At 39.6% G+C, this 14712-nt stretch overlaps 1 long non-coding RNA gene across 1 annotated transcript in view; it reads left to right on the top strand.

Moving 5' to 3' along the window:
- The first annotated feature begins 2765 nt into the window (after nucleotides 1-2765).
- LOC142456387 (uncharacterized) overlaps nucleotides 2766-14712 on the top strand; it is a 63604-nt gene continuing 51657 nt past the window's right edge. Inside the window, exon 1 of the long non-coding RNA XR_012786069.1 lies at nucleotides 2766-2851. This is a non-coding gene — a long non-coding RNA (uncharacterized LOC142456387). The remainder of the gene's footprint in view (nucleotides 2852-14712) is intronic.

Below are 14712 nucleotides of genomic sequence, written 5' to 3'. Positions count from 1 at the left end.
GATGTCCAAAGATAGTCATGTTTTTCATCTGAGAAAAATGCAGGACTTTTTCTGAGGATTTCTGCTTGCCCTACCTATTACTCATTGTCTATGACAGCTAAGACCTTTGAGAGTGAGGGTCATAAATAATGACACTGAGACTATTTAAAATGAAGAACAGGGCAGAACCAGAATTTTTGTCCCAAATGTGCCTTACCAGGACCACATGTGGTATTAAATATTGTTGAACAATTCATGCGTTTTCAATTCACTATAATGTTTTCCTCTGCTCTCACAAGTTGTTTAGCAAGGTCAAAAAAACCAGCAAGAGGAAGCACTTTTTAGAGTCCATTTGAAAACACTATGGCAAGTGAATAAACAGCTAGTGATAGGTATATTACAAATCTCTATGGATCTTGCATGTTTATATTGATATGAACAAGGCCAGATTTTAAAATTACAGTCTTTGCTGAAATAATCACCTTGTCTCTCAACATCTGACCAAAGCCAAATCCGAACCACAGCAAAGAAGTGGTTCATTAAAAGATATACTTGTAGTATGATGAATTATTCACTCTTGGCTTCATATGCAAAACAAGGAAATAAAATAAGTGAATTAAAAACACATACATGCAAAGAAAGCAGCAATAGGTATAACAAGAAACTCTCTTTAGAGTTGGTACCTTATTCTTCATCCTTATGAAAAACTTAAAGAAGCTCCGGTGGGACAATGAATACGTGCCCCTCTGCTAACTAAAAGATGGAGAGGACTGGGGATTCCACTCCGTCCAGAAGCTCCATGAGAAAGACCTTGCTTTCTGCTCTCATCCAGAGGATAACCTTGAAATCAGCAAAGGATCCTTGTGCTCTGTTAAGTAGAGAATTGAACCAAACAACAACAGCGTGGAATACGAAAGGTGGAATTCATGTAAGTGGCTGAAAGAAATGTGTACTGCAGAAAAAGGAATATTTCCTTTGGAGTATAAGTGAAGTGTTTCCAGAAGAGACACTTTTTGTGTGTAACTAGTTTCTTGGGCTTATTCCCCCCCCCCCCCATCTGTCTCCTTTAACATGACCTTTTTCTTTTGGCCATTTTCATAGTCTCTTATTTGAATATACGTATTTCATTATGAAGATAGAAGGGTCACACCATGAAACAGAAGCCACTTTTTTAAACTACCCTTGGCGTTGTCTACACTCGTGTTTGAGCAGGAAACGTATTCATAATCAGCCCACCTTAAAGCTCAGCTGATCACTAGCGCTCAATGGGATGCATGCTGCGGATTCCAGCTACCCAAAATGTAAATCTGGCTTCAAGCAGCTTACATACTAGCAATAGAATTGTTTTGGAAAAATCTTTCTACATTTATTATATTATTAGTTATAGCATTATTAATAATCGAGTAGGAGCTTATTTTAATTTTTCTACTTCTTTTAATGGTGATTTCATGCCCCAGAAAAGTTACAGATATAGGTTTACAAAAAAATAATTACAACAATATCGTAACTAAAACACCATAGAATTTGTCAAAAATCAGAGACTATAAAAATACTAACAGCAGTAAAAACACTATTGTGTGCATGTAGTACATGCGAATGAATCCTTATAGTTCAAAGCATCCTTGTAATTGGATTTTAAAGACAACTCTGACCAGCAAGCATTGAAAGGTTCAAAAGTAAATTAGCACAGCATAGAAGTTCAGAGTGTTGGGTTTAGGAAAAATGTCTCTATTGTTACAACTAATGACAGGGATATTGTTATTAAAAACAATAAATTTCTGCTGAAATACTACACAAAAATTTTGGACACAGTCCTTTTTGTGCCCTCCCTCATCTCTCCTATCCCACATCCTGCAATAATTAGTTTTTTTTCTGAGCAACTTGGTGCACCAAGAGAAGAAATGGGTGAAGTCCAGTCTATCAGTTAGGTTATAGCTTAAGGACTTCTTCTTGGAGGTATGGCTGATTTATGAGGCCTAGTGGATAATTAGTCTCTCTATGTCTCTCTCTTACACACACACACACACACACACACACACACAACAACAACAACAACCTCTCCTTCCTGCTCTGGGGCTGGCTGCCCATATCACTTGCCAACCCTCAGAGTTATCAATGTCCTGTCATGTTCCTGTTAACCTTGGATCCATGTGACTTTGCACCCACCATCCTGTGATCTACTCCAAAATCAAACTCACCTCAATCGACTCAATGCTGTCTCATAGTGAAAGCTCCTCCCTTCCTCCTGTGGGTTTCTGAGACTGTAATCAATTAGGGGAGTAGAAAACCTAATCTTTCTCCCTTGAAGCTGCTGGTGGTTTTGAACTGCTGACCATTCGGATTGCTGTCCAACGTGTAACCACTACACCACCAGGGCTCCTCCCACTTATCTCCCTGCTTCATTAACTTGCAGCTACATGAATCTGGAGGGAGCTTCAACTAGCATCTGACCCATGGACAGGAGTCATACTTTTTTTTTTTTATCTAAAGTATTGACATAAACAAATGTCCTTGGTTTTATTTCTTTAGAAAATTCAGTTCAACACAAATTAGTGCCGAGGAGTGGGGTCTAGAGAAACAAGATACTAGGGATGGAAGTTGTAGACTGCCTTCTGGGTTACGGTGATGGGGAGGAGTTGGATTTTCTTTCTCCTTTGGGTAGCCAGAGAAGGTCAGATAGGGCCTCCATGTGGCTTACGCAGTTGATAAGTGGAACTGGATGCCTCAAATTCTTTGTGAATAGGGATGGGAAGTGGAACTCTTGATTCATGCTTTTTAAACAGTGCAGCTAACGGAAGAGCATGGAAAGTTCTGTTCTGGGAGTTCTCTGAAGCAAAAACTGGGCTGTTTCAATAAGGTACCTGATAGAAAGGTGAGAAGCTAGATTCACCCTGCGGGTGTCCTGGGGCAGCTCGCATATGAATGGGAGAGTCTGGAGAAGAAAACACTGAACTTTGATGTTTTAGAAGAATATGTTTAGAATTATTTGTTCAGTTGACTGTACTAGGATTATATGGAGTTCTCCTCCATAGGGTTATAAATATAATGTGTGATAGAAACAAATATTGGAAATTAGGAAAAGTTTGTAATACTGAATTGCTGTCAGTAGTTATTCAATTTTACTAAAAGGGGAGTTAGAAATTGCCCAAAAGAGACAGGAGGTCCGGTGGTGTGGTGGTGATGCATTGGGATGCGATCTGTGTGATCAGCAGTCCCAAACCACCAGCAGCTCCACAGTAGAAAGACTGCACTTTCTATCCTGTAAGGAGTTAGTCTCAGAAACCCAAATGGGGTCGGTCACCATGAGTCAGCAATGTTGTCAGCAGTAAATCTGCTGAGTCAGCAATAACAATGAGCTTGCATTGACTTGCTGACAGTTGAAAAGAATGCGAGAAAGATTAAGGAACTGAGCCTCCTCTAACCCAGAACTTTTGAGTGTCAGGACATTTGCATTTGAAAAACCATGCAGGACCCCCCATACCTCCATCCCAGAACTGTTGAAAGACTTAAAAAAAGGTGCTTGATTTTTTTAACTGGATGAATGCAAGAAGTTGCCAATGTGGAAATATTTACTCTGGAAAATTCTGCACCCATAAAATGCTATCACTTTCTGAGGGAGCGGGGAGCAGGGAGGGAAGGAGGAGTGGGGAGGGAGAGGGCAGCGGGGAGGGAGGGGAAAAAAGAAGAGGACCTGATACAGAGGGCTTAAGTGGAGAGCAAATGCTTTGAGAGAGATTAGGGGAAAGAATGTACGGATGTGCTTTATACAATTGATGTATGTATATGTGTGGATTGTGATAAGAGTTGTATGAGCCCCTAATAAAATGTAAAAAAAGAAAAGAAAACGAATAGGGCAAAGAATGTACAGATGTGCTTTATACAATTGATGTATGTGTATGTATGGATTGTGATAAGAGTTGTATGAGCCCCTAATAAAATGTTTTAAAAAAAAGATAAAGAAAAAAAATGCTATCACTTTCTAGGACCGAACATTAAAAGGTGTCTGCAGACATACTGGCACTCTTGCTAGGTGACTATCACATGGATTCATTTATTGAGTGGAAGTGAAGAAAACACAGTGAAAAAGATAAAGGTTGAATTTCACCACTGACTTTTATTGACATGACCCACGAGGACTAGAAATGAGAGAGGAGGAAGAGCTGGCGGCTGCCAAGTTTAAACAGAACCTGAGCCTGTGTCATTACGTAGCCCCAGGGGGCAAGGGTTGATGAAAATGTGTGAAGGGACCAGATGATCCCATGTGGAAGGAGAAGAGTGTGAACTCCCAATCTTGCTACTGGTACCCATTGACCTAGCTTGGAATGACTAACACTGAGGTGATGGGAGCCTGATTGAATGAAAAGAAGGCGTTGACCCTGTGAGCCAGTGTGTACTATTGCAGTCTGGGTAGATGGACTGCTTTCGACTGTACTTTGCTGGTGGACGCAGGTACTCACAATTCCAACTGGAATGAAAATTCTACACGTCAAAGGGCATGCTTGTCTCCTTTCATTTTATTTTGTTTGTTTGTTTGTTTTTGCATGCTTGCCTCTTTAGGGGACTGGGTTGAAGGGATAAGCTATTTAGAAATTGGGTATCCAAATTGGGTGGGGCGTTATAAAAGACACTAAGTGTTTAGCTTATGAAGATCCATGGGTGTCTTACATCTCAAATAAATGGCACAAAGGAGGATCCCCATTGATTTTCTTTCTTTCCTTTTGTAATGAGAGTAGTGTAAGACGTTGATAGGATTATAAGATTCAGGTTTAGATGATTTCTCACAGAACTATAATTCTTAGGCATCAAATATTTTATATTGTCATTTATAGAATATAACCTGTAAATCGGTTAGTACATTTTTGTTTACATAAGATAAGAATTGAATTTCACCATTGACACCAACTGATCTGACCCACAGGGACTAGAAATGAGAGAGGAGGAAGGGAGGATGTTAGTTGTATCATGTTAGGTACAAGTATGGTTTTATTATTGTCTTTAGAGATTAGGTACTGTTAAGTTTGTGTATAAGTGGCAAGTTGATAAAGGGTGAACTATACTGGTAAGTTTTTAGGCAATTTGGTGCACTTGAAAGAAGATGTGGATGGAGTCCAATCTATGAAATCATAGCCTAATAAGTCTCCTTGAGGATATGGCCTATTTATAAGAGACCTAAAGGAGAGCTGGTATTTCTCTCTTGCCCCATAACCTTCCTGCATCTGGGAGCCAGCGGTCTATGTAGCCCATTCACCCTGGAATCTGTGAATTTTATGCCATATTCCCGTTGACCTTGGATCCACACGACTTTACATCCACCAGCCTATGAGCTCTCAGCTTCCCTCTTTGCTTTCCTGCTTCATTGGTCATCAGATGCACATGCTGGAGGGGCCTCCAGCTGGCATCAGACCTATGGCCTTGATTTAGACTAGGCTGCACCATTTCCTTGATATAAATTTCTTTCTTAAAGCTCTTTCTTATATACATATAAGTATCACTTGTTTTGTTTCTCTAGTAAATCCAGTCTAACAGCTTCCACTGACAGTGTCACCCAGTATGGTACATACAACACACTCCAAGGGTTATCACTGCCAAATGGGTCTTGTTTTAAAAGTCAAAGAACTTGAGAACTCCACTTGGAGTCAGGGAATAATCCTGATCCCTCCAACTAAGCAAGAGCAAGTCAATATCCTCTTCAGTGCCAGGTCACTGGGCAAACTGCCACATCTAGGGGCCTGGGCAGGTCTACACCAACACACCTGCCAGGATCTCACAGAAAACCCCTCATATTTATCCCAATTTCCCCCCAAACTCTCATCTTCCCTCTTAGAGGCTGTTGGTTGAACTTAATTCCGATGTTCCCACTAACTCTTGTTTCTGCCACACATGAGCTCAAATGGCATAATGTTGTAATGTGGGCGTCTGGTGGCCCTCAGGCTGCAAGATATGAAGCCCTCGGATCCTATGTGCCTTGAAAGCTGAACACTGAAGTTTCTTCCACCTCTATCCCTCACTCTTCCAGTTCACTCTGCCCAGCCCCAGCTTTACCCTCTCAAGCTCTTTCAACTCTTACTGTAGGTTTTCTTTGGCTTCTTTGCATTACTTTTTTATCTTTCATGGTTTCACTTATAACTTGGACTTTTGACTGAACTGGTGCTAATGAGGACAGCTGAATCATTCAATGTGGTACAGCTACTTCATGATCTGAACCCAGACAGAGAGGAAACATTTCCCTCCACCACATCACAAACAAGAGAAAGCAGCTCCCTTGGGCAGGTCCAAATGAAAACGTACCAATGCACTGTCTGTACGACCATCACTAGCTCTCACGTGAATAAACGCATATCAGACTGTGAGCATAAGGGACAAGAAAACATTTTACTGAAAATCAGTTTTGCCTTCATTGTTGCTTCTTAAATTCTTACTCTTGAATTGTGGAGGCCTTATCTGGAAATGAAAACCCATCATTACTGAGAAACCCCTGCACAAGATCATCCAATCTTTGTGTACTCATCATGCTGTCAATAACAATCCTAATGTACTTGATAGTTTCCTTTTGCCTCAGTTGTTGTTAATTTGAAATGATGATAAAGAATAGTGTGTTACTTCAGATAAAACAACTGAAAATTTAGAGATTTTTTTCTATTGTGTATCTCAGAAGAAATTTAATTCTCTAGCTGAATTTAATAAATTTAATGTATTTTTTTAAAGTATGTTTTAACTTTGAAAGCGTTCATGGATGTTGCATAGTAGAACTCCCCATTAATTACCTGCTCTTTTAGTATAAATTTTTATATCACATTAAAAAAAATCTTCTGCTTTAGAAATCCCAACTGGCATTAGGGTTGAAAGACCAAACTTGAGCATCATTACCCAAGGAACCTGAGAGAAGAATTATTATTTTTTTAAAAAACCCAAGATAGTAGCTGGGAAGAAAAAATTAGATATTTAGTGTAAGCAAGACCCAAAATGGTAGAAATTTAAGAGATAGAGGTAGGGAGATAAGAAGATATAACTAGAAATCAGAATCCCTTTTTTTCCCATTAGTGTAGCACCTGTGTACTCTTTGTAGGACAGGCATGGAAGATCATGGACAAAATAAAATGAAAAGATACTGACATTTTTTCAGAACCTTTTGATGTCCCCTCATGGAATAGCTTTATGAAGTGATGCTAAGGTAGGAGACTAAGACAAGATATTTACTTAGACTCTAGACATCATTTTTTGTTGTTGGTAGTATAATTTGGATTGTGTGAACTAATATTTTGTAAATGTTCATTCCATTTACAAATGCATGCTCTTTTGTGCTCATTAGGGAATATTAATGCAGAGTGTGTTTCAAGACAATCTCTTTAAGGTATGAATAAGTAGATAAAGCAAGCACATAGGCACAAACAGAGGAAGGGTGCATGGAACATGCGTGACCTGCATGGAACCTAGGACTAAAAGTTGAAAAGAGGGATAACCTTTCCCAAGAGACAATCGAGGGAAAAAGGATTCCCCTAGAATTGGCACACTTACTTCAGAATTCTAGTCTCCTTAACTTGAACCTGATCCCTGTATCTCAAGCTGAATTAACTAAACAAAAAGTCCAAGCCTTGCGTTACAAGATTGAAGAATTCTATGGGAAAAAGAGGAAGGATGCATGGAAAATCAAAAGAAGATGGAAGAAATAGAGTGTCATTATACCAAAAAGAATTGTTTGACATTCAACCATTTTTGAAGATAACACATTATCAAGAACTAATTGTATTGAAAGGAGAAGTCCAAACTGAAATAAAGGCACTAGGGAAAAACAAGGATTCCAGGAATTAACAGAATACCAATTTACAAAAGAGAGCTACCTCTCCAACTAACTGGAAGGGGTTCATATTTGTAACCATTCCAAAGTTGACCTTGTCTGGCCAAATCAATAAACCCCCCACACCATGCAGAGCTGGTCAGAGTTGGCTGATGCAACTCTCTCCGGACCGGACCTTGCACTCGGCCATGTGCGTGCTCAACCGGGAACTAGGAAGTGCTCCCTCATCAGGTTAGGAGCGTGGATGTGCCTGCGTCTACCAATCACCAGCAGCCTTCCTGGGACATGCCGGTTCCTGTCAAGCCTTGAACACCTTACTCAATACAGGCCCAGGGCCAGCCCAACCACATGTCTCCCAGCAATTAAAGGGTCATTCCAGTAGCCCAGAGACATGACTCCTCCTGCCCAGACACTGTGGACCATGGGACTTCGCCCAGGCTGGGTTTTTCTCCCCAATAAAGCCTGCTTTCTCTAGTTCGACTGATTTGGTCTCTAGCACCTCTGGACTTCCTTACAGACCTAACACAATGTAGAAACAATTGAACAATAACATGATTATCACATGCAAGGAAAATTCTTCTAACAGTAATTTAAAAGAGATTTTATCTGTATATTCACACTGAAATTCCCTCAATCAAGCCAGATTCAGAATGAGATGTAGAATGGGGGAGTTCATTGTTGACATCAAATGGATCTTGGTTGAAAGCAGAGGATACCAAAACTGTGCTTAAAAGTGCTTTGTGGACTATGCAAAGACCTCCAGCGAGGTAGATCAAACGAGCTAGGAATTGCCATTGCAAAGAATGGGAATTCCAGAACACTTCATCATGCTCCTGCGGAGCCTGCACAGAGACCAAGATTCTGTTGTTTGAGCAGAATGAGGGGATGTGTGTGATTTTAAATCAGGAAAGCTGTGCATCAGGATTGTATCCTTTTGCCATACATATTCAATATCCATGCTGACCAGGTAATCCGAGAAGCTGACTGCATAGAGAAGAAAGCAGCATCAGGATTGAAGAACGGCTCAGTAACAACCTGTGACATGCAGATGACACAACCTTTCTTGCTGAAAGCAAAGAAGATTTGAAGCGCTTGATGATGAAAATGCAAGACTGCGGGTTTCAATAGGAATTATAACTCCAGGTACAGGAAGCAAAATTGCTCACAATGGACCAATAGACAATATTGAAAAGATTAAAATTTTCAAAGATTACGTTTGACGTACACATGTGTAGTCAACAAGTCAAACAACACATTGGACAAATCTGCTGTACAACACAGCAGATTTAAAGTGTTAACGAGCAAGGAGATCCCTTTGAAGACGAAGGTGTGCCTAATCCAAGCCAGGATACTTTCAATCACCCCATTTGTATATGAAAACTGGATGAGGAATGAGGCAGACCAACGAAGCATTGGTTGATTTGAACTATGCTGTTGGTGAAGAATATTAAAACACTGTGGACTTCCAAAAGAACAACCATATTTGTCTTAAAGACAGTGTAGCTAGAATATTCCTTAGGAGCAAGGAGGGCAATATTTTGTCTTGTTGGGTTGCTGACAGTGGAAGAGAGTGAGAGAGATTAAGAAGCTGAGCCTCCCCTTACCCAGAGCTTTGAGTGTCAGGACATTTGCGTTAGACAAAACATGCAAGACCTCACACTCCCTCCCTGAACTGTTGAAAGACTGAAAACAAAACGGTTTTCACTTTGGATGACTGCAGGCACCACAGCAACATAGAAGCCATCACAGTATGAGTAACTGACAGACCAGTGGGGTGGGGGGGGAGATATAAAATATTATCTATGTAAAGCACCTAAAAAGCATGTTATTTCTCTTAGCAGTTGTACCATTTTTTAACTACTTCAGGAGAAAATATGTGTTGCCAAAAAATTCTCCAAACTGATCGAAGCAGTCTTAACTTGGAAATTAATAAACCAAAACCAACTCAATGCTACTGAGTTGATGCTGACTCATACTGATCCTATAGGATGGGGTGGACTACCCTGTGGCAGTTACATTTCGGAGATGTAACTCTTTGAGAGAATAGAAATTCCCAGCTTTCTCCTTTGGAGCAGCTGGTGGTTTCAAACTGCTGACCTTGAGTGGCTTCAACCACAGCCCAACATGTACACAGGACATCACTAGGGCTCCTTGGAAATTAATAGGGGAAGGTAAATAGTAAGTAAAATAACCTCCATGGTATCATCACTACCCCTGGGGTTAGGTGAGAAGAGTCAGGAGATGAATGACAAGAGAGTCTTAAAGGAAAGACACCTAATATTGCTCAAGGTGAATTGCACATTATGGTTACTGGAACTAAGTAAGTTCACCCAAACCACTTTGAAAGTAAGTACTGGCAATCTACCTCCAAAGTGTCCGTTGTCCTTGAAACCCTTATCATGCAATTTTACTCTGATCTACAGAGAATCACCATTAGATATCATATCTTGACAAATTAGAGAGATAAAAGTAAATGAAGATGTTAAGATAATTCAGATACTGCTCACAGGAAGAGAGAAGAGATAGAATTGATGCCTTCCCAACATAGATTATTACTCAAGTATTCAGGCTGAGACAGAAATCTCATCTCTCTCATCTTTGAATTCCCCTTATATTCCAGCTGAGTAGGGTTTCATTTTAAATTGGTTTCTGTTGGACGTATCGTTATTCTACATGGTAAGCAGCTAATATAGACTCTGTAGGCCCAGAAGACTCTTTTGTGACTCAAAACCTAGAAGAATTCCCCAAGGTATGGCTCTGTTGGTACTAAATCTAGCTATCAAAATCGGTGATAGAGAACCAGCGTTCACCCATCTTTCAGGTGTTCTGTAACTATCGTGCCATTTGAACTTCATACAATCCAATTGAATCAGTCATCATTAACCAGTTTTACATTTCAGACGAGGAGAAGGAGATTCAAAGAGATGAATAGTTTTCTGATACTCAATGATTACTTAATGCAGGGAGAGAGAATGCAAACTCTCTGGCATCAGAATTCTTACTCGGGCTTCATCGTGTCACCCTCTAGTCACTGGTGTGGAGTAAGTTTGGGGGAAGAAACTTGGGAAAGAATCATTATGTCACTCTAGTAAGAAGGACGCAGAAGGAGCAGTTACAACATGAGCCTTTGGGGGACAACATTTCCACCCCCTTGAATTCAGAAGGTTAAGGAGGTTCATATTGCCAGGATAGTATCAGGCAAAGTTCAGAATACACTGGCAATTGCTAAACACAATCAAATAAATCAGAAGATAAATAACAAAATTTCATATGTGCTTGAAATTTTTAAAAAATGGGTATGGGTTGGACAGATTTATTACCTGGAGATTGTTCCTTAACATTTTACAACTTAAAGAAATGATAACATGATTGAGAACTCATATTTTTTCCATTGAGAAAAACAGACTTAAAAATCAGTGTTCTCTATATATATTTAAAACATGTTATTAGGGGCTCATACAACTCTTATCACAATCCATACATACATCGATTGTGTAAAGCACATCTGTACATTCTTTGCCCTCATCATTTTCAAAACATTTGCTCTCCACTTAAGCCCTTTGCATCAGGTCCTCTTTGTTTCCCCCTCCCTCCCCGCTACCCCTCCCTCATGAGCCCTTGATAATTAATAAATTATTATTTTGTCATATCTTGTCCTGTCAGACATCTCCCTTCACCCCCCTTTTCTGTTGTCTGTCTCCCAGGAAGGAGATCACATGTAATTGGTTTCCTCTTTCCAACCCACTCACCCTCTACCCTCCCAGTATCGCCCCTCACACCCCTGGTCCTGAAGGTATCATCCGCCCTGGATTTCCTGTGCCTCTAGCTCCTATCTGCACCAGTGTACATCCTCTGCTCTATCCAGATTTGCAAGATAGAATTTGGATCATCATAGTTGGGGGGGAGGAAGCACTCAGCTAGAAACTCAGCAAGAAACTACCCTGTCCTATAAAATCGCTGTGTCGATATCCACTCAATGACAGTGAGTGGGTCTTGTTATCAAGCCATAAGAATGAATAAAATTAACCAGTACTAAGAAATATGCCCGATGTGTGATAAAGGTTATAATGTAGGCATGGATAGAACTTATGTCTATAGCTGTGAAATCATGATTGGTATGGGAGGAGAGGTGGAAGTGGTGCCATAGGACCGCCCTGTAAGTTGGCTAGCGCTGCTGTACCAGAAATACCACTAGTGGATGGTGTCAGCAAAGAGCAATTGACCTCTCAAAGTTTAGGATGTTAGAAGTACAGTCAAGGTGCCAGCCCTAGGATAAGGCTTTCTCTATTGGCTCTGGGGAAGGTCCTCTTAAGATCTGAGGACCGGGTGTACATTGGAGAATCCCAGGAGTTTTGTCATTAATCTTCCATTGAATTGCAAGGTACTCAGAACAAGAACCTTAAGTGTAAAGAGTGTATTTCACTCATCTCTCCTTTCTTGCTGTTAGTCAGATCCCTCCTTCTTTACTCACCTCTTTTCCTTTTATCTTTTGTAAGAGAAAAGGTGATGCAGGCCCACTCCAGGGAAGTTCCGCTTAAATCAAATCAGAGCTATATTCTTAGTGAAGGTGTGGCATCCAACCTTAATTCCTTTACAATTGATTGGTTGATCACATTAGATTATATCCTGGGGAATGATTGCATCATTACATAACTGCCAAAGGATATGATTATATAGTTGCCAAATCACTGCAAATCATACACCAGTGCAGTTGACACGTGTGTTAGGTGACATAATTCAAGCCATTACAACTGTTAGGGAAAACCTTCTGATTACAAAACTCCAGCTGTATGTAAGAGAGGGAGGTGGACATCGAGAGTTAAAATAAGGTTATTTTCTTTTTTATAATTCATATAGCACCAGCACACTGCCTAGCATATCATAGCATTTAATAAATGTCAATTTTCATCTTCAAAGGGAGAAATTTCTCCATATGAAAGTATGTAGAACAAAGACAGTATCCAATGATTGACAAGGCTTAGAAAATTCTTTCAATTTATCAGAAAGATACTATGCTATAGACTATAGTCAAGATATAAGTATAAAGGCCAGTTTTACTATTATTATTATAATTAATAATGGGAAGCTGATTGTGGTAGCAATTGTACAACACTGCATGATGCAAGTGAACTATGGAAAGATATGATATCTGTATTAGCTTCCAATAAAATGGTTGAAAGTATATATATGTATATATTTTTTCAATCTAAAAATTCCATAGTTTCCTGATGCCATGTAAGGTACTGGTAATACTGAGATAAATGAGGCAAGTCTAATTCATAAATTGATTATTTTCTTGAGCTAATACATATCACACTGTGACTTGCTAGACATTTTAGTCTTTAGGAAAGCATGTGTCTTTGAATAATAACAGTAGTAGTCTAGGCAATACTCATGGGTGAATTTTTGTATAGACAATTAAATGTAAAAAAAGGAAAACAAGGGGAAGAAAAAGGTGAGAATTTCAACTCTTAATTACTTAAAACCTTACCATCTTGATTCTTTAAGACTACCCCTTTTAAGTGAGACAAGACATTTAAAACATGGAATGCTTTTTCTGTCACATATTGTTCCAAGTGTATATATGTACTGTTATTTAATTCTCATAACAATCTATAGAATTGGTGTAATATGTTTATCCTACAAAGGTAAACACATAGGCACAGGAATATGAAGGACTTGACCAAAGTAACAGATTTTGGAATTGCCTGCATCTGGTTTGGGATTTGGGCAGCTTGATTAACAAGAAAAGAACGAAATGGAAACCAGTGCCATCAAGTTGGCTCTGATACAAAGCGAGTCCTTGTGTGTCAGAGCAGAACTACCAACTGTAGAGATTTTTAATGACTCGTCTTTTGGGAGTAGACTGTAGGCCATTCTTTGACGTGTCTCTGGTGGACTTGAAATGCAAACATTTCAGTTAGCAGTTTAGCATGTGCACTATTTGCCCCACCCAGGAAACGGTTCTGCTGTAGACTCCATAGTCTTTCATTTTTACCTTAAGCCAAATCCAGTTGTGTGCTAAGCATGAAAAGTCCATGAAAACAGAGGGGCAGGTCTCCCTCTGGGCTCTGCTTTCTCTTTCACTCTCCATCCTTTCTTGCACACACACTAATGCTTCACTAGGAGCCTCGGTGCCAAAGAGACACAGTCTAACAGTCTAACATTCTTATTCACAGTTAAGGTGAATAATCTAATGTTAAATTTCCACAGATAATTTTATTTCAAAAAGATGAGTCAAGGAAAATGTACTGCATGACTGGAAGTAATGAGTGTCTAATATTAAAAAATCAGGAATACACTTTAGGAAAAATGCGTGCAAGAGAGGGTGTAAGGAGGCCTGGTCACATGGTACTTAATCAGAAGACCAGCACTTGGAATCTGCCAGGTAATCCACGAGCAAAGGATGTGGCGGTCTGCTTCCACAAATATCCACAGCTTTGGAAACCGTGTGGGACAGTTCTATTCTGTCCTAGGGGGTCATTATCAGTGGAAATTGACTTGACAGCCGTGGTTTGGGTTTGGCTTGAGCAGTGGTTCTCAACCTTCCTAATGCCGTGACCCTTTCATACAGTTCCTCATGCTGTGGTGACCCCCAACCATAAACTTATTTTCATTGCTACTTCATAACTATAATTTTGCAACTGTTATGAATTGTCATAGAAATATCTGATATGCAGGATATATTTTCCTTGTTGAACATTAAAAAAAATAAAAATAAGACAACCTCCAAAAAAAATTGAACATAATTCAAGCATAGTGATTCATCACAAAGACAATATGTAATTATACATTGTGAAATATTTATTTCTAATGACAAATAAATTTTGTCTTGAAGAATGGTGTAGCATGGGTAACAGTCTTCACGCCGGGTACTCCTATGTGTGGAGATGGATAGAGGAGCAGTGTCTCGGTTCCTAAGATCATCAGAAATATGT

Source organism: Tenrec ecaudatus, chromosome 9 (assembly GCF_050624435.1).
Source record: "Tenrec ecaudatus isolate mTenEca1 chromosome 9, mTenEca1.hap1, whole genome shotgun sequence".
NCBI classification, from domain to species: Eukaryota; Metazoa; Chordata; class Mammalia; order Afrosoricida; family Tenrecidae; genus Tenrec; species Tenrec ecaudatus.
This window is presented reverse-complemented; position numbering and strand designations above follow the sequence as displayed.